We start from the raw sequence: 19,565 nt of genomic DNA on the forward strand, positions 1-19,565 counted from the left end.
ATTTCTAATTTGTAGTGAATGACATAAGAGAGGGGGGAGAAAGTTCAAGAAAAGTGACTGAAGAAGAGACAAAGGAATGTCTGTACAGTTCCTGAGGGCTTCCTGAGGCCCCGGTTGTCTGAGAGTGAAGAGAAGATTTAAATGATCCAGGTCTTGTTTCTCTGGCTTTGGCCCAGATCACCTACACGAAGTCACTGTGTGTCTGTCATATAGTGGCTGGTTTAGAACAACTTTCACTGACCTCTTCATATGGGAATTAGGAAAATGATGTTACCAATTTTCTTATATTACTTTTTCATTCCAATTAAGATGAAAGTGTATCTCACAGAAACAGGGAAACATTGAAAAATATTTAAACCCTTAAAAACTGGTTGTGTAGGGATGAAGATAAAGTCATATAGAAGTGGAGTGGAATGTACTTGTTCTGTTGAGACTATGCAGATACAAATGTGGGGCTCGTGTGAAATGGAAAGAACAGAAGAACACACACACACACACAAACAAAACACTACATAACCATGATGGCTGGGTTGAGGAGATTAGCTTTGGCTCTTCAAAGGAGAAGAGTCAGTGTTAATGGACATGGAGAATGAAAAATCCCCAAGATAATGAGGCCTGAGAAACAGGGAGTAAAAAGGGAGGCTATGCGCTAACAGCCTTCACCTCCCAGGACAAACGTTTCCCAGGCGCCAGCCAGTTGCAGACAGGGAGGAGAGGTCTCATCATCCTTGAAAGAAGCGTCTCTAGGAGGCGTTCATCTCCTCCAGATTAAGTCTTCTTCAGACACTTCCCAGAGACCTTGACCAAAGAAGCTCCACTTCCTGAGTGCCTAAAGGAACGGATACCTTCTCTAGACCACCACTCAGAATAGCCCATGTAGACCCAGTCCCTTTCTTTGTTCAGTGGCTCATTTTCTGTCAGGAGTGTGGGTCCACGGGCCCCATTTTATCATCCTGAATAAAGAGCTGAGATGGTATGTGAGGTTTGCATCTTGCCTGGTCTTTTGTGCTAACAGTTGTGACCAACATAGAGATAAAGAGTAAATAAAGCACGGCCAAAAATATCCATTGTTTAATGGCGAGTGTAGAACAGTTGAAGTCAACCCTAATATTTCAAATAGTTCCCATGTTTCTGAGGCTCATCCAATATTTCCATCAATGTTTGATCTTGTGTGTTATGATGGTCACTTGACAAGGAAACTTGAGGGGAACGTTGTCTTCATTCACCATCAGTAAAATAAGAATATATTCAAGATATTACTAAGTATAAGCTAGACATGCCAAGCACACACACCTATTCATATCTATTTGTATTTATATACACAAACATCAAACACATAAGTAGGTCAGGGGGTGAAATTTATTTACATCAAATACAATTGAACATATACCATATGCCAGACAGATTATTTGCCTTTAAAAAACATATTTGGAAGATGGCAGAAAGGAGCTGGGCAGAGATTCTGATCCCCTCACAACACAGAAAGAAGACACTAAAGAAACAGTAGATCTGAGTTGGGTGACAAGATAAGTATATAAAGACCCAGTATGGCAAAGTCTGAGAGCTGGAGAGACTTCGAGATTGGTTATAAGAGGACAAAATAAGGGTTGAATTCCTGAACCTTGAATTCAAATCAAGGTGAGGAAGAGCAATGAAACTACAGAGAGAGACAGAGGGAGCAGTGAAACACACAAGCTCACTATAAGGTCACCGCCCCCCCAGGTGCCAACATGGCACTGGCCAAGCTTCTGTTCCTGATTTTACTCCTCATAACTTTTTCCCACCGGCACAAACTCGCACCCAATCGGTGCTTGACACCCCGCCCAGACCCCTAGCAACACAGCTCACCCAATCAACCATTGCCCCGTCCCCCAGCAACAAGGCTCTCCCAATCAACTCTCACCCCATTTCATGCCCCCACCTATCAGCCTCTTCCCGGCCCTATATAAGTGTGTGCATTTTTAAAATAAAATGGAATTTCTCCAGTGATTTGCTTTGGATGGGGCTCCGTGTGCTTCTTTTGTTGGTGCCGAAACCCGGGAGGGGAAACTCCTCAAATATCAAGGGCCTCCTCCACCTCCCCCGTCAAAGCTTCTTGCCTCCTCCGCCTTCTTGAGCGCGGGCTACCCTGCAACCACCACCAGCCAATTTCTAGGTGAGTCACCCCTCAGGAGGCAGCCGCCCTTGACTATCGCAGGGTGTCTGGCCGTGATTGTCCAGCAGCCCCTGACGTCTGGTTATAGGGAGGAGGCCGCACCCCACCTTGGCCTTCATGACCACGGTGGACTCCTAGGCGCCTCTTTCCTCCCTCAGTCAGTGGGAGGGAACAGCAGACCCCTTCCTCTTCTCTCTCCTCTCGATCTTTCTCTGCTCTCTCCTCTCCTCTTCCACACCGACTGGCAAAAGCCTAGTGCTAGGTACTCTGTGACCTCCGGCATTTCGCCCCGGCAGGGAAAATCTCAGGTGACCACCCGACTTTTCCCTTGCGACCGACTCTACTGAGTCCCGTGAATGGTTTCGCTGGTTGGGGACGCCTGAACAAGTCGCCCATTCACTTCCCCTGGTCCGGAGATATCTCTCTCTCTCTCCCCCTCCCCTCCTCTGCCTCTCATCTCTGTCACTTCCTCTCCGCTGTAAACAATGGGGGCCTCTTCTTCCCTCCCAAACGACTCCCCCTTAAAATGTCTACTCTCCAACTTGGCTCGTCTCTCACTCACTCCAGATATTAAACCTAAAACCCTCATTAAATTCTGCACCCAAGATTGGCCTTTGTACCTGTTAGACAATCTTGGTGGCCTTCCGAAGGCTCCCTTGGCCCCCAAATTCTCCGGGATCTTTTCAATTACTGCCAGCGCTCGAAAAAGTGGAAGGAGATCCCCTATGGTGAAGCCTTTACCCTCCTCCATTCCCACCCCAATCTCTGTTCTTCCTGCAGCCCTCATCAGGTTCTCCTCACCTGCAAACCCTCCCCTACTGCCAAGCCTGCCACCTCCTCTTTCCATCCCACGGACAAACCACCCCCCTACCCTAGCCCACCTCCCTCTGTCCCTTCCTTCACCATCCTCTCCTGAGTCCTCTTCACCATCACCCTCCCCTGCCCCTAATCCTTCAGCCCTCCAGCCACTAAGTTGTGCTCCCAAACCACCCATTCCCATGTCCTGGCAACCCTTCAAGAGGTCGCTGGACCCGAAGGGGTTATTTGGGTTCATGTTCCATTTTCCATGACTGATCTCACCCAGCTTGAGAAGAGATTGGGCTCTTTCATGACTGATCCCACTCTGTATATTTGGGAATTGCAGTGGGTCCTCCAGGCTTACAATCTCACCCACCATGACATCTACATGCTTTTAGCCAATACCCTTCTTCCTGAAGAATGTAGGCGGGTATGGGATTTAGCCCAAGCCCATGCAGATGACACCCAGCTTGTTGATCCTAACCATCCCACCGGCCCCCACATGGTTCCTGAATAAGACCCAGACTGGGACTACAGCACCGCAGCCAGAGTGCAGCTGAGAAATCATTTTGCTGCCTGCATAGTTGCTGGCCTTAAGAAGGCCGCCTGTAAGGCAGTTAATTTCCAAAAAAAATCCAGAGAAGAAAAAAGATGAAACCCTTTCTGAATTTTTAGATCGTCTCACTAAGGCTCTCCAACAATATACCAACTTAGATCCCGAGACCCCCAATGGTAGACACGTCCTTATGACTTATTTTCTATCTCAAAGTTACCCTGACATTAAGGCTAAATTTAAAAAACTTGACTCTAGTAATAAGAGAAATGCAAATCAAAACTACACTTAGATTCCATCTCACCCCAATTAGAATGGCGATTATCAAGAACACAAGCAGCAATAGGTGTTGGAGAGGATGTGGGGAAAAAGGTACACTCATACATTGCAGGTGGGGTTGCAAATTAGTGCAGCCACTTTGGGAAGCAGTGTGGAGATTCCTCAGAAAGCTTGGAATGGAACCACCATTTGACCCAGCTATCCCACTCCTTGGCCTATACCCAAAGGATTTAAAATCAGCATACTACAGAGATACAGCCACATCAATGTTCATAGCTGCTCAACTCACCATAGCCAGATTGTGGAACCGGCGTTTCAAGATGGCGGCCTAGAGGGTGACTGCATTTCATGTTGCTCCAGGACTCAGGATTCAAAAGAGGAGATATTGAGAGACTTGGGACCAACTCAAAGCAGCCGGGTGAGTCTCTCCCGTTGGGGAGGTGTCCCGAATGGGACAGTAGTCCCGGAACGCAGGAAACTTTGTGAAGTAGAGCTGCCGGCGAGACTCCCCTCCCCCCGCTCGGACAACTGGGAGCGTCGTAGAGGAGGCCGCTCAGCAGAGCGCTGGGACTCGGAGCAACCACTGGGGCTCCGGCGGCTGCCCAGGGGAGGAGCGGCGAGGAGAGCTGTGTGGACTCAGAACACCGGGGCCTGCCCTGAGGAGGAGGTGGAGGAGCGTGGCCGCTTGGATTCGGAGTGACTACACCAGAGCTATAGGCGGTTGCCAGAGGAGGAGCTGCGTGGCAAGCTGTTTGGACTCAGACCACTTCTGAACACCGGGGCCTGCCCAGAGGAGGAGGAGGAGGAGGAGGAGGAGGAGGAGGAGCACAGCGGGTCGCTTGGACTTGCAGTGACTGCATTAGAGCTCCAGGTGGCTGCTCAAGGAGGAGGTGATTGGTGAGTTGTTTGGACTTAAAGCGACCGCTCCTGAACACCGGGGGGCTGCCTGGAGGAGAAGCGCGGTGGGTCGCTTGGTCTCGAGTGGCCGCACCAGAGCTCCGGGCGGCCGCCCAGAGGAGGCGTGCAGCGGGTCACGTGGATTCGGAGCCACTCAGAGCGACCGCTCCTGAACACCCGGGGGGTTACCTGGAGGAGGAGGAGGAATGGGGCGGGTCACTTCGACTCAGATTGTGGAACCAACCTAGATGCCCTTCAATTGATAAATGGATAAAGAAACTGTGGCATATATATACAATGGAATATTACTCCACCATGAAGAATGATAGAATTATGGATTTGCAGGCAAATGGATGAAATTGGAGAATATCATGTTATGTGAGATAAGCCAATCTCAAAAAACTAAAGGACGAATGATCTCACTGATAAGCAGATGAGGACATATAATGGGGGGTAGAAGGGGTAGGCATTAGGGTTAGGGTTAGGTTAGGGATAAGGAGGGTGGTAAGAATGGAGGAAGGAAGGACTGTATAGAGGGAAAAGAGGAGTGGGAGGGAAGGGGGAAAAATAACAGAATGAATCAAACAACATTGCCCTATGTAAATTTATGATTACACAAATGGTATGCCTTGACTCCATGTACAAACAGAGAAACAACATGTATCCCATTTGTTTAAATAATAATAAAAAAAAAAAAAACTTGAACAAGGGCCCACAACACCTCAGACCAAAATTCTGGTTATGGCTTTCAAGGTCTTCCATAACCGTGATGAGGAAGCTGAACGCCGCAAATACCAAAAATATGAAAAGGCAGAGCATAGTAAGTTTCAGATGCTCGCTCAGGTCCTTCAAGGGACCCCCCCAAACATGGCACCAACATCATTCACAAAGTAAAAATCCAGGTACCTGCTTCAAATGTGGAAAAGAAGGCCACTGGGTGAGAGCATGTCCCACCCCAAGGACCCCTATTACCCCTTGCCCAAAATGCCAACAAATGGGTCACTGGGGATCAGACTGTCCCACCTCCTGAAGGGGAGCTGCGGCCAGGAACCCTAATGCTGATCTCCTGGGCCTGGCACACATCGATTGACGGGACCTTGGGTCCTCCTCCCTGGCCATCACTTGACAGGCAGGAACCCAGGGTGGAGATTCATGTGGATGGGCACCATATTAACTTCCTCTTAGATACTGGAGCCACATTTTTGGTCTTGAGGGAGTTTTGGGGACCCACAATGACATCATCCTCTCCTATTGTCAGGGTAGGAGGGAAATCTATACTTCCACTAAAGACCCCTCCCCTTACATGTACCATAGAAAATTTCCCATTCTCACATTCCTTCCTTGTCATGCCCCAGTGTCCAGCGCCACTTCTTGGTAGGGATATCCTCTCAAGGAAACTTCTCTGGTGATTTGCTTTGGACTGTGGCTCCGTGTGCTTTTTCACTCACCCCCTTAACAGCACTTGGAAAAAAAAAAAAAGGAGAAAAAAAAAAAAAAGATATCCTGAACCACAGTGTCCCTGAAGTGGATCAAGCAGTGAAAAAACAAATTGTGAACACAAAGCCTTGCAGCACACTGCAGGGGAGCCCACAGTTGACCAGTCACCTCCACAAATCAACAGTGCATCTCGCCACCTCCAGTCAGAGCACCCCTGCCGTGGGTTCTCATGGAATTCAGCTAGAGAGAAGGAAGATGGCAAAGTAGAGGACAGCTGCAGTCCAAGTCATGCAGAGAAAAGCAGAACGTGTACAAGCTTCTCAGCGAGGTGGGTGAAAGAGAAATTTCACAAAGAGTGAATGTTGGATACTCAAAGTGATTTAGGGAATCAGAAATTTGCATACAACAGCTGGATATGTTGTCATACACTTGTAATCCCTGAGGTTTGGGAGGCTGGGACAGGAGGATTTCAGGTTTGAAGCCAGACTCAGCAACCTGGTGAAGCTATAAGCAACCTAGTGAGACCCTGTCTCAAATATAAAATAAGGAGGGCTTATGTGGCTTACTGGTTAAGTGCCCTTGAGTTCAGTTTTTGGTACCAAAAACAAATAAAAAATTTGGTACAATAAGCAAACAAAAAACAATACATAATCATATGGAGATAACTGAGATCAAAAATGCTTCCTAAATATAAGTGATACGGAAGGGCACTGTATGCTGGTGCTTGAAAAGCAGACTCTGTATATCAACTGGCCAGGAGGAGCTGAGGCAGGAGCCATCTTTGGCAATCTTGTTACAAGAGTGGCCCAGGAGACAGGAGATCAAAGCAAACTCTGTAACAATATCCCAGCAGTGCCAACCTGGTGGCCCACAGTGCACCTGGCAGAACATGAGTTGCAGAGAAGACAACACCTAGGGGGATTCAAGGCAGAAGGGCAAAGGGGAGCCCAACTCGCCTACCTTTGGGTGTGGTGGCTTTTGTGACCAGTTGAAGTGAGCTGGGAATCTGAGCAATGGAGGTGAATTCACTCAGGGATGAAGCCTGAGAAGGCTGTGCTCTGGGCAGCAGTGAGTGGAGGATTGACTCCCATTCCCCATGACTGGGTTCCTTCCAAGGCTCCTGAGAACCAGACCTGCTTCAGAGATCAGCTAGTGTCAAGCCATAGGGGCAGGTGGATCTAATCTCTGCAAAGCAGACACCACCCAACAAAAGCTGATTAGACCTGAGGCCTGGTTAGACCTCAGCCCTACCTGCTTGATCTCCCATCACACAACCCTACAGAAGCAGGTCCTGAGTGTGCACCAGCTGGTCTGAATGGACAAAATGCCAACTGACAGTGCCTCCCAATTCATCCCACCTCATACTGGTGGGAAGGGAAGAGCTGAGTCTAACATGAAGCAGCTTCTGAATTAGGCAGCTGGAACTGGCAGCTCAGAGAGCAGCACACACACAGGAGGGGCTAACAACCCCACACCTTGCTCTATCAGTGGTTAACTCAGGAAGAAGTGGAAAGGAAGATTGATGGGAATAGACATGACCACCCAATTTGGACCATCTCAGTGGACATGTTTCCTTTATTCTTTATATTTTGTTATTTTCTTGTGTGTGTGTGTGTGTGTGTGGGTGGGTGGGTGGGTTGTGTGTGTGTGTGTGTGTGAATTCTTTCTATGCTGATTGGTTCAGGGACAGATACACATATACTTATTTGTTTCTTTTTCTCTAGTTTTTTAGCATTTAAAAAATATAGTTATTTTTTTCCTTCTTTGTCATTTGAGGGTTCTGGTTTTTTTTGGATTATAAGATTGGGTTTGATTTTGTATTACTTTCATTAGTTTTTTTTTTCTCTGATTTTCTATCTTTTCTTCTCCTTCTAATGATTAAATTCTATTTCTTTCCAAAGTATTTTCACCAGTTTTCATTCCCACAAACAACGCAAGAGTCTACCTTATTTCCCACATCCTTGTCAACATTTATTGTTACTTGTGTTCTTGATGATTGCCATTCTGACTGATGTGAGAGGGAATTTCAACATAGTTTTAATTTGCATTCTCTAATTGCTAGAGATGCTGAACACTTGTTCCTATATTTGTTGACCAGGTTTATTTCTTCTTTTGAGAAGTGTCTGTTTACTTCCTTTGTGCATTGGCCCCTTTCACTCATCATTACATACAAAAGATTCATACATGCTGCCTGTGACTCTAGTTGGTTCATTCTCATTACTTTGTATGCTACATGAATAAAAAATACCACATCAATTACATATGAACATGATTTAAAAACTCATGTTTCTTGCTTATACACATTGATTCTCATATCTTCATATTCTCTCATTTCTATTCTTTGATTTCACAAATAAACTGATTGCTCAAGTCTCAGCTAATATTTCATTAATTAAAATGAACAGATAAACCCCATAAAAATGAACAACACACACAGTCACAAACACCAACAACACACACTGAGAAACACTCAAGTCCTTCATTGCAGGACAAGAAACAAATGCACATAATACCTGCCAAACTGACCAGAGACACAAACTATGTTCATGATCCCCTAAACTTTCCTCCTTCCATATTCCATTTGTAAACACTTAGTCCACAACATAATCCAACCAGGATCCACTTATTAACCCAACTGCTATGAACTTATGCCAAGCTCACTTATTCACCACCAACCACTTCTCTGCAGTGTGTGCATTACATCCATGCAGAAGCACTCATGAGATATCTTCATAATCTTGGGCAATTAAATACTGGTTGGGGTGCTTGCTCAACATTGTAAGCAGGGACAATGACAAAAGATCATAAATATTTAATGTCTTCAAAAACCAAATTTTACTAAATGTTCAGTTTGAGGTTGTGAACCTATAGTATGTGAGACGGAGAGAATGAAAGTGTAGAAATGCAGGGAGTGTGAAGAAAAATAATCAATAGTTTTAGAAATGAGTAACACGCTGGAAAATATATTTCATTTTGCAAATGAATGAGAACACTCTGTATCTCTTGTATGATTGGTTTCTGGGACCTAAATGTGCACTACATGGGAATTCAGAGATAAAAATGTTCTTTCAATTCCAATTTAATAAAGTTTGTGAATTCAAAGATATGGCTTTTCCCATTGGAAATAAAGATGCAAGAAATCAGAAAAACTAGAGATTTCTATGATATCTTGCATGCACTTGCATTAATTCAAAAGGACAGAAAACATGCAAGAAAAAAAAATACACAGGCACTCTGATAGTACTCTTAAGAAGGGAATCTTCCAAGACAGGCTCTGAGTGTGAGGAGTAGATATGACCAGATGAGGACACTGTAGGGGCAGAGGACACTGTGTGATCTGAGAAAGGTGTCACAACTGAGCACTAGGTACTGTCATTACGGTGAAGATGCACACACTCATCTGTTGGGGGCTGTGCCATGTGGGCTGCGCTGGGATGGCGCCTGGCAGCCAGCCAGAGGTTGTTTTGATTACATCAGCAGTGAGGAGGTTGATTGATATAAGCACACCCAGGTGATTTATCATTGGCCATATTCAATTAAGTCCACGCACACAACGCGTGCACACGTGTTCCTGAGTGCTCCTGCTCGGGCCTGCTCGTTTTAACCGTTGCCATGATAGGGCAGCTGGCTCCTCACCTGATCTCAACTGGCGTGGCCCTGCCCTCCACCTCCTGGAGGGAATATAAGCAGGCAGTAGGCAGAAGGAGAGAAGAAGCAGCAAAAGGAAGCAGCTAGCAGAAAGAAGAAGCAGCAAGCAGTAAGCAGCAGGCAGCAGCAGAAGGCAGATCATAGAGTGGAGAACTGAGAACACACCTGTAGGCCTCAGATAGATAGCACCTAGTTCACAGTATGCGGGACCTACCTCTAAGAAGAAGCAGCAGAACTCTAAGAAGAAATAGATCTCTGATAAGTGTAGAAGCCTGTCTTTCTCTAAAACTTTCTCTATAAGCATAGAAGCCTGTCTTTTTCTAAAAACTTCCTCTAAAAGCAAAGTCTCTCTTCCTGATAAGAAAGGCTCTCTTCCTGGTAAGCAAAGTCTCTCTTCCTGGTAAGCAAAGTTTCTCTTCCTCTAAGCAAAGTCTCTCTTCCTGATAAGCAAAGTTTCTCTTCCTCTAAGCAAAGCCTCGCTTCCTCTCAAAGTCTCTTTTCCTCTATAAATTAGTGAATATAGGAAAAGTAGTTTATTCCCAGTCCACCTCCGATAAATACCTGCGCAATTGTTGCTGCAGGCGGTAACAAATATCCAAACAACGGGATTATTGCCACAGGCGGCGACACTCATCCAAATACACACAGATATAGACACTTATCATGAGACAGCACCAGACATAGAACATACATAAAATTCCACAAGACATACCACAACCTCTAATCCATACATTTATGCCAGGTTCACAGGCAGCACACACAAAATTCTCAGTATGACAGATACACTTACCAACATTCCACATGCTCATACACAGGAACATTCTTATGGACATCCTGATTCCCTGCATTTGAAATTTTCTTTCCTAGAAATCAACTAATCACATCAACATTTTCCATGACCTGGTCTCTCTGAAATTATTCTAGTACAGAATTTGGCAGAATCTGAGCTTTTATCCCCCTTTCCACATGTCTGATTTTCAAAGCTTTGGTCAATAAGCTCTTTCCATCCTCAGGGCAAGAGAAATAGGAGAGTTATGAATGCTTACTACATGCATGTCCAAATGAAGAGGGGAACTTCTGCCTTGTGAGAGGCAGAAGGAGAGAAGAACTCCAAACAGAAGGTGAATTCAAACCATTGCTTTTCCTGAGAGGTGACCCTGTCCCAGGTGTCCACAAAAGCACACTAATGGGCAGTGATGTCAGCTTGGACAGTGTAGCACAAGAGGGGAGGAAGGGTGTCCACAGACCTGCAGAGCTGCGTCCTCTGACTGAGAGTCCAGGGTCAGATCCCCTGGGTGACCTGTGTGCCTGCAGAGTGGCTACAGGTGTCTGGGTTGCTGCTGGGTCTTCCCCAGCTTGGAGGCCCTGCAGCATCCTGCACAGCATGGGGTTCCCCAGGGTTTAACTGTCAGGCTTTCCATCTCTCCTTTGCCAGATGAAGGAGGCAAAGGAAGCAGAAAGGGAAGAAGAAGAAGGGGAGGAAGTAGAGGAAAATGGTCACATTTAAATATGACTTTTGGATGAAATAAGTAAAAGCCACTGGAGATGAGGACAGGCATGTGGAGTGTGACCAGGATAGGTAGAAGACCTTAGAACTGTGGGGAATGTGCTTCTCACCCTAGAGCTGTGAGCAGATAGAAGAGTGATGACAACTCGGCAGGAGTTTGGGGGAAGAGAGTGCTGATGGCAGAGGACTTAGAGGGACATTGTACTTTGGCTTCTCCCTCTTCCAGTCTCCATGCATTTTATATTGTGGGCTCTGACACCTGACTCTTCATGTTATCTTCCAGGCCAGGTTGCCTTTACTTTATTCAATCTATTTAATTGTGTGAACTTCCAAGGATAACTTGTAAATTTTGTTTCCCACCTCACTGTCTCCAATGAGAGAAACAAAAATAACCTGACAATTCAGTGTTCTATACTTATATATGCTATGTGTCACTTTTCACTTTATCACTTCTCCTGTATGAGTATATAACTGTGAATTGTCACTAATAATTCTTAAATTTTCATTTTCTTATTTTGGTCCCTCTGAGTGGAGATGACAAAGTTCCAGACGAAAGTTAATATTTGTCTTTGGAATTAACCACAATTAAATAAATTGAATGGAGTGGAACTTTGTTCTTAAACACTAAAGGATATCATTAAACTCAGTGGATACGATGTGTCCTGATGGATTAGGGACATGCATCAAGTATGATTGGAGGTGAAAACAAAATGACAACTTCAATACAACAATCCTGTGGACTTAAATCCTTTATTGCCATTAAGCATCTTTGCACCCTTTCTAAATAAGTTATTTTATCTTGAAAATGGACATGCTGATAAAATGATAGAATTTGTGAGAGTAAGAAACAGGTAAAATGGCCTGAGTGTGTGACATAAATGACTACTCAATTAAGTTTTTCACCCACTTTTAACTTTGAAATGTTAACCTGTGAGTTGCATTACTACAAAGTCTTTAGTCTATTTACTTCAGAAACCACATTTATTACTACTATTTTTTTGCAATGTTTGACTTTTTTTTTAAATCTGTCATCTTTGAATCACTTATAATTTTTCCTGCCCCTTACTTTATATAAATTTACATAACAAATATTAAATTGTAAACTTTATTCTATTTCTTTTTGATTCCTGTTTATTCTGTTATGAACTTGTTTAGCATGTCTATTTTACACAACTCTAAGTTTTCCACGTTGACTTCTTTGCAGTGATTTATCTTGTCTTGCAGTTCTTGTTCATTCAGTTGGGTTGCCTAAGTTTTGTAGCATGAATATTATTTTTGTGATTGCCTTTCCATTCCTTTAGTTAAAGTTCATTTTCAAGTTACAGTTTTGTTTATTTCATGCTTTGCTGTGTTCAATGTGTTTACACAGTTGCTATGTCATTTTTTCCTCTGTCATTTTACTCAATGTTGGGTTTCTCCTCTTATACTACTATGTTTTACCATAGGTGAATTCTCCTTGATACACTCTGACTTCATTTTGGTGTAGTAGGATGAAGAATGAATCCTTTCCCCCAACAAATGTCAATCTCCCAATCACTGGCAGCTATAAATATGTGACCTTCTATGGCAAAATAGACTTGCAAATGAGTTTGAATGGGAATGTTTTCCGGGATCATCTGGGTAAATAACCTTTATGAGAGGCAGCTAAGAGGGAGCTGGTCAGAGAAGATCATGACCAAAGAAGTAGATGTTGGACTGATGCCTGTTGAAGAGGAACATGGTGAACAACTGCTAGGATTGCAGCCAGCTCTGGAAACTTAAAAATAAAAAAATTTAAAAAAGGAAAGATCCTCTAGTAGAGTTTCACAGGAGCAGCCGTGCTGACTCATGGAGTTAGACCTGAAGCTCAGAGTGGACTTTTGACCTCTAGAACGTGTTTATTTCATGAATTCCTGGTAATTGTCCAAGGAAGCAGAGGAATTCAGTATGATTATATCAACTCTTTCTTTAGATCTAGATCTAATCAGAGTCATTAATACTTTAGGTGAAATTATAATTTTTCTGTCCTGTTTTGAAATTGTAAATCATTTAGTTATCAGTACCCTTAGTGTTCCATACCAGCCTGATCATGGAGCCACCTGTGGTTACCTCATGGAATTATATTTCTTCTTGCAATCTGCTGTTGGTCCCTCCCCAGTGCTCCTTTCCAGGAAATATTTTCCTCAGTTTGACCTGTATCCTGGGAAATGAGTTCTAGAGCAATCACCCACCATCATCTGTTTATCCATTGTTTTGAGGTAGAAGCTAAAAATTCCACCTCTTCAAAAACAGAAGACATGTTACTGATTTCATCCTTGTAAATGTCCCTGTTTAAAGGGAAACCATGGAGTTGTAGCTTGTGTGTGTATTTTAGGTTATGACATGTACCCTAATTGTTCTCCAGTACAACTACATAAAGCCACACATTCAGTTCATGAAGAGTCCACATTCCCTTCTATCTAGATGATAATTTGGTGTAGTTTAATCCTCTAATTTTTAACAATTTGATACATGCAAGATAGAATGCACTTTTTATTTCTTTATTATTATTTTTATTAATTTTTATTTTCCCATATTTAACTTGTTCATTATATTTGCACACAATGGTGGTATTTGTTGTTACATATTCATGTATATACAAAATATAGCAATATATTTCAACAATGATCATTCCCCAATATTTCCCTTTTCCTTCCCATCCTCTCTCCCTCTGGTTCCTTTCATCTACTTAGGTCCCTTTGATTTTCGTGTGATCTGGCCCTACACTTTTCATTTCCTTTTCCACTCTACCTTCCACAAAACAGAAAAAAGCTCCAACACTTGACCTTCTGTAATTGGCATCTTTTGCTTAATATAATGGTCTCAAATTCCATCAATTTTCCTGCAAATGACAATACTTCATTTTTCTTAACATCTGAATAAAACTCCATGTGTACATGTACCATATTTTTAAGAATCCATTCATAAGCTGATGGAAACCCAGGCTGCTTTCCTAGTTTGGGATATCATGAATTGTGCTGCTATAAACACAGGGATGCATGTTTACTTTTATTCTTTGATGACTTTAATTCTTTAGATAAATACTGAGGGGTTGTGTAGCTAGGTCACATGGTGGTTCCATGTAGAGTCTTTTGTGGAACTTACATACTTATTCCCTTAGTGGTTTATGATTTCACCCCAAATTTCCACACCTAATTTACAATTCCACCCCAATATTGTAAAAGTGTTCCTTTTTCTCCACATCCTCTCCTGCACTTATTTTGTTGTGTTCTTTTTTTTTCTTTCTTTCTTTCTTTCCTTATTTTTTTTTTTTTTTTTTTTTTTTTTTTTTTTGGTACTGGGGATTATACCCAGATTAGCTTAACCACTTAGCCATATCCCCAGCCCTTTTTAATATTTTATTTACAGTCACTAAATTGCTGAGGCTGACTTTGAACTTTTGATCCTTCTGCCTCAGTCCCCCAAGATGCTGGGACTACAGACATGGGCCACTGCTCCTGACTTATTATTTGTATTCTTGATGACTGCCACTCTGACTAAGATGAAGTCTCTGTGTATTTTCTTTGTGTTTTGTTTTTTGTTTGCATTTTCTTAATGGTAATGATGTTGCACTTTTGAAAAAATGTATTTGCTGGTCCTTTGTATTTTCTCTTTTGAGAAGTGTCTGGCCATTTACCAATTTATAAATTGAGGTGTATATTTTTATGTCAAGATTTTGTTTTCTTATGTTTTGTTCTCTTTTCTTTGGTACAGAGGTCTAACCCAGGAGTACTCCTCCACTGAACCATATCACCTGCCCTTTTTTTTTTTATTTTGAGACAAGTTCTCAATAAGTTGCTTAGGGCTTTGCTAAGTTGCTAACACTGGCTGTGGACCTGCAAACCTCTTGCCTTTGCCTTTTGAGCTGCTGAGATTATACGTGTACTCCACACTTCCCAGAGTTGGTGTCAAGTTTTTTGAGGTCTTTATGTATTCTGGATATTAATTCTGTCAGAAGTGTTTGCTAGCAAATATTTTCTCTCATTCTACAGGCTCTTTTTTCACTCATTTAATTTCTTTTGCTGTGTAGAACTTTTAAAATTTGATGTCTTCTCATTTACAAACTCTAGGAATTATTTTTGAGCTTTAGAAACTCAACTGAGAAAACTTTCGGATTGTCAAGCTTACACTTCAACGATCGGCATAGGTTCTGTTCTAAGTCTAGGTCTTTGATTTATTTGGGGTTGATTTTTGTTCAGGGTGAGAGATAAGGGACTAGTCTCATTTTTCTACATATGGGTAACAGCCCTATTTGTTTTTAAAAAGTTTTCTGTTTTCCAATGTTTGATTTTGGCACCGTGGTCATGGATCAGATGAGTGGGTTTGACTCTGTGTCTTCTGTTCTGTACCATTGATCTATGTAGTAGTTTATATGCCAGTATCATGCAGTTTTTGTTACTATAGATCTGGAGGAATATTTGAAGTCAGGTATTGGGATGCTTCTAGCATTACATTCTTGGCATTGAATTTCTTTGGCTATTTTGGGTATTTGGTATATACTTCCCAATGAACTTTAAAACTGTTTTTTCTAGTTCTATGATGATGTCACTGATATTTTGATGTGCATTGCATTGAATCTGTATAATGATTTTGTTAGCAATGTTAATTCTGCCTATCCATGAACATGCAAGTTGTTTCCCATTTCTTTTGTCTTCTTCAAATTCTTTCTTCAATATTCCATAGTTTCAAAAGCTGAAAATCAGTTGATAAATGTTCCTGTTATTCAGTGGGCATGTGTATAAGAGAACATTCAGAGTAATGGACCTAGGGAAAAAAGAGATTGAGAGAGGCTGGTGCATAATTATTATTACAATTTAGAGTAAATGCATATTCAACATAAAAAAATGAGGTGCATTCTACATTGGGTGGGAGGTGAAATAAATCTGCTTCAGATCTCAAACTCTGTACAGGACCTACATGTGTCCAGAAGATGGACTGGTCCATGGGACAGACTCTAGGGGAGTGAAATCCTCAAGCTCGGCAACTACTGAATAACAGAGAAAGGCTAGGTGTGGGGAAGCCCAGGGTTATCGTCTCCCTACCAATGTGGACATAAGGAGGAAGAAGGGCAGAGGAGACAAGTCTGGCTGTGAAGATACAGGAGATTATTTCCAGCAGCAGGAGAAATTAAATAACTGCTGGGGGTGTGTGAATGGATGAGATCTTCTCAAGTCCACACCTACATTCCAGCCTGTCTCTCATGTAGGTTTCTACATAATGTTAACAGTACAAAAGAGATAAATCCTGTACTTTTCCTTGAGACTAGTATGGTTCTGAGCCTGAGCCTCTCTGGTTCTGCCATATTCTCACCACTGAGGAGACTGAGGAATGCAGTGTCCCTGGACACACAGAAGAACTTCCTTTACGTAATCCATATCATCTCTCCAATACTGATGTCAAGTGCAATGTGTGAAAGTTCAAGTTAATGATGGAATTTGCACTGTATAACTTGCACCTTAGGTGATGGGCTTTAGAATCTCTGCAGCACTGTGAAGACTTCAGGTCAGTGCTGATGTCACCAGTAGGTCATCATGCGCTGCTGCGGCCTTGGTGATCTGGTCTCACAGCCACCGAATGCTATACCGAGCATTATTATGAAGTGATAGCCTCTCTCCATTTTATTTGTTGTCATTGAAGGTTAAGATTTAATTCTTCATCATCACATACTACCTTTTTAAGAGTTGAGCTTCAGAGAGAAAATGACCTGATCTGAGAAACTCTACAGTTTCACACTGAAGAGAAAGTAAAAGGAAACATCTGAATATGTACTCATCTCCAGCCTTCTAAGAAGCTGGGGTGTGTGTTAGTGTGTTCTCTGAGCCTAAAATAGCCACAAGTGCCTTCTAAAAAGTGAGGTGTGTGGATTTCTCATTAATGGCATGGAAAGAAAAAAGAAAGGAAAAAAAAGGAAGAGTAGTAATTGATGGAGGGAAGGAAAAGGAAAGGGGTGTTTTTCCTCCACAGTTCCTGAGGTCTTCCTGAGGGCCAGGTTGTGTGAGTCAAGAGAAGTTTCAGATGATGCAGGTCTTGTCAGTGTGGCATTGGATCCAGGCCACCCACACAAAGGCGCTGTAGTGGTTGGTCCAGATTATTTTCCATAAAAAGAATTGCATTTACTTTTATTAGACTAGTTCTTAAGGCAATTGAGGAAATAAATGATGTGATGAATTTTCTAATAGTACTTTTCTCATTCACCTACTCTTCTCTTTTCCTTTTTTTGAATCTTGGCAAAATTCAATTAATTTTATTTTTCACAAACTGCCACAGTATGTAAAGGCACATTTTTCACACTTGATCTTCTAATCTCCCAAGTTTCCAAGTTCTTCAAACTACCCCACAGTCCTATCTACCTGGGCTAAGCAAGTGGCTTGAACATTAAGTGCATTTATAATTTTGATGAATAAATAGGTTGGTAAGAAATTATCTCAAGTACTGATCAGAAAAATTGATTTATTTCATTGTTCTACTTAGTTATACATGACAATAGAATGTAGTTTGACATGTCACACATGAATGGAGTATAACTTCTCATTCTTCTGGCTGTACATGATGTAGAATTTCACCAGTCATGTAATCATATATGAACACAGGTTTATAAGGTCTGGTTCATTGTATTATCCTTCCTACCCCCATATTCCCTCCCCAAACTTCACTCCTCACTTTCCAATGCAAAGAACCCCTATTCTTTCCTAGCATCTCTCCCTTTTTTGTGAATTATCATCCACAAGAAAAGTTGATTTTTATTTTACCTTAGTATGTTTTCTTTATTTTCCAATTGTGTATAATAATCGTGCATTAACCATCTAATTGGAAAAAGTCCTAACCAGGGATTTTCATGGGTTGATTTTTCCCCTCCAGGATGTTTGGCAACATCTAGAGATACTTTTTGATATCATAGCTTGGAGAGTTGATATTTCTAGAACCTTCATTTACAGGTCAAGAATGCAGCTAAATGTCCTACAATGCACAGGAAAATCCCACAATAAAAATTCATCTGACCCAGAATGTCACTAGTGTTGAAGTTCAAATCTAAATATACCACAACTAAGTGTCATGTAACTATTAGGTTCTGCTTACTGGTTTGTTCAGTCCTCTAAGAAGATGGGGAGAGCCTGGGCTCACACCTGAACAATGAACTGGTAGATCATGACCAGGCTGACCAGCATGCTGAAGTTGGCCAACAGAGAGAAGGTGGACAGGACCTGGAGGTTCCTGATGAAGACCAGCAGCAGCAGGAAGGGCAGGAAGGTGAGCATGTAGAGTCTGGAATCCATGGTGGGCATCAGAATCACAGTCTCATTGTCATGGCAGGTGGTGGCCAATTCTACCACCTGAAAAGGGGGGAAAAAAAGAAAAGGCCTCCAACCACAAAGCTGGTGACTGTCCTGTTGGAAGAGGCTCTTGACTAAAGGCTGAGTGTGTGAACTAGACCTTAGAGGAACCTTCAGCTGGTGACCCCTCTGTGGAGGTCTTTATGATTTTTGTTATTAGCAGCCCAAGTGTCTGAGCTGCATTCGATCCATTTAAGGGAGAGGAATGAGATGATGTCTTGAGTTTCCCCACATCCTAGGGCTTCAGATGATGATCAAATGGAAGGCACTGTACAGAAAATGTTAAAACCACAACTTTTCTGTTGACTGAAACTGGCCAAAGCAATCCAAAACAGAAATTCCTCTCATCTCTAATCTTATACTTTCTTTATACCAAAAACCTATCTGGTTATAGTCATTAGTGAGAAATAGGAAATAGGGCAGAATCCCAGCTGAGTGACAGTCAGGAAGAAGTCCACAATGTGCCTGGAGATGGGAAGGAGGGAAGCCAAAGGTCATTGTAATAAAAATGCAAGACCCCAAGAGAGAGAAATGCTTTCAAGAGTGCTTTTTTCTAATTCATCACAGCCCCTTCCCAGCAGGTGACAAAGACAAGCAAGTCAGTCAAGAGCTTTGGAAGGTGAGAGACAGTATCTGTGTTTTGTGAGGTCCCCTTCCTGGCTTCTCTAGGATGCTGCATGAGGTCAGGGAATCCCCAGAGCACAGCACAGATGCTGCCCAGCCCCTTGACCCCTCTGTACCCACCTGTCTGCTTTCTCCACTCACATGGGGAGCCCTTGACACAAAAGTGTAGGAAATGGACCCCTTCACAGTCTCTCTCTAAAACTTGGATCCAAAAGCCAATTAGTCTCATATAAAGACAGAAATAAATGTATCCTAACAGATTGCTGGTGGAAGCACAGTTGTACATCAGTTGGTCACAAACTCAGGGCCATCAAAAGG

At 42.6% G+C, this 19,565-nt stretch overlaps 1 long non-coding RNA gene across 1 annotated transcript in view; it reads left to right on the forward strand.

The window, feature by feature from the left end:
- Positions 1-19,565, forward strand: part of LOC306664744 — a 471,099-nt gene that overhangs the window by 289,742 nt on the left and 161,792 nt on the right. The window lies entirely within an intron of this gene.

Source organism: Sciurus vulgaris, assembly GCF_902686455.1.
Source record: "Sciurus vulgaris genome assembly, chromosome: 6".
Lineage (NCBI taxonomy): Eukaryota > Metazoa > Chordata > Mammalia > Rodentia > Sciuridae > Sciurus > Sciurus vulgaris.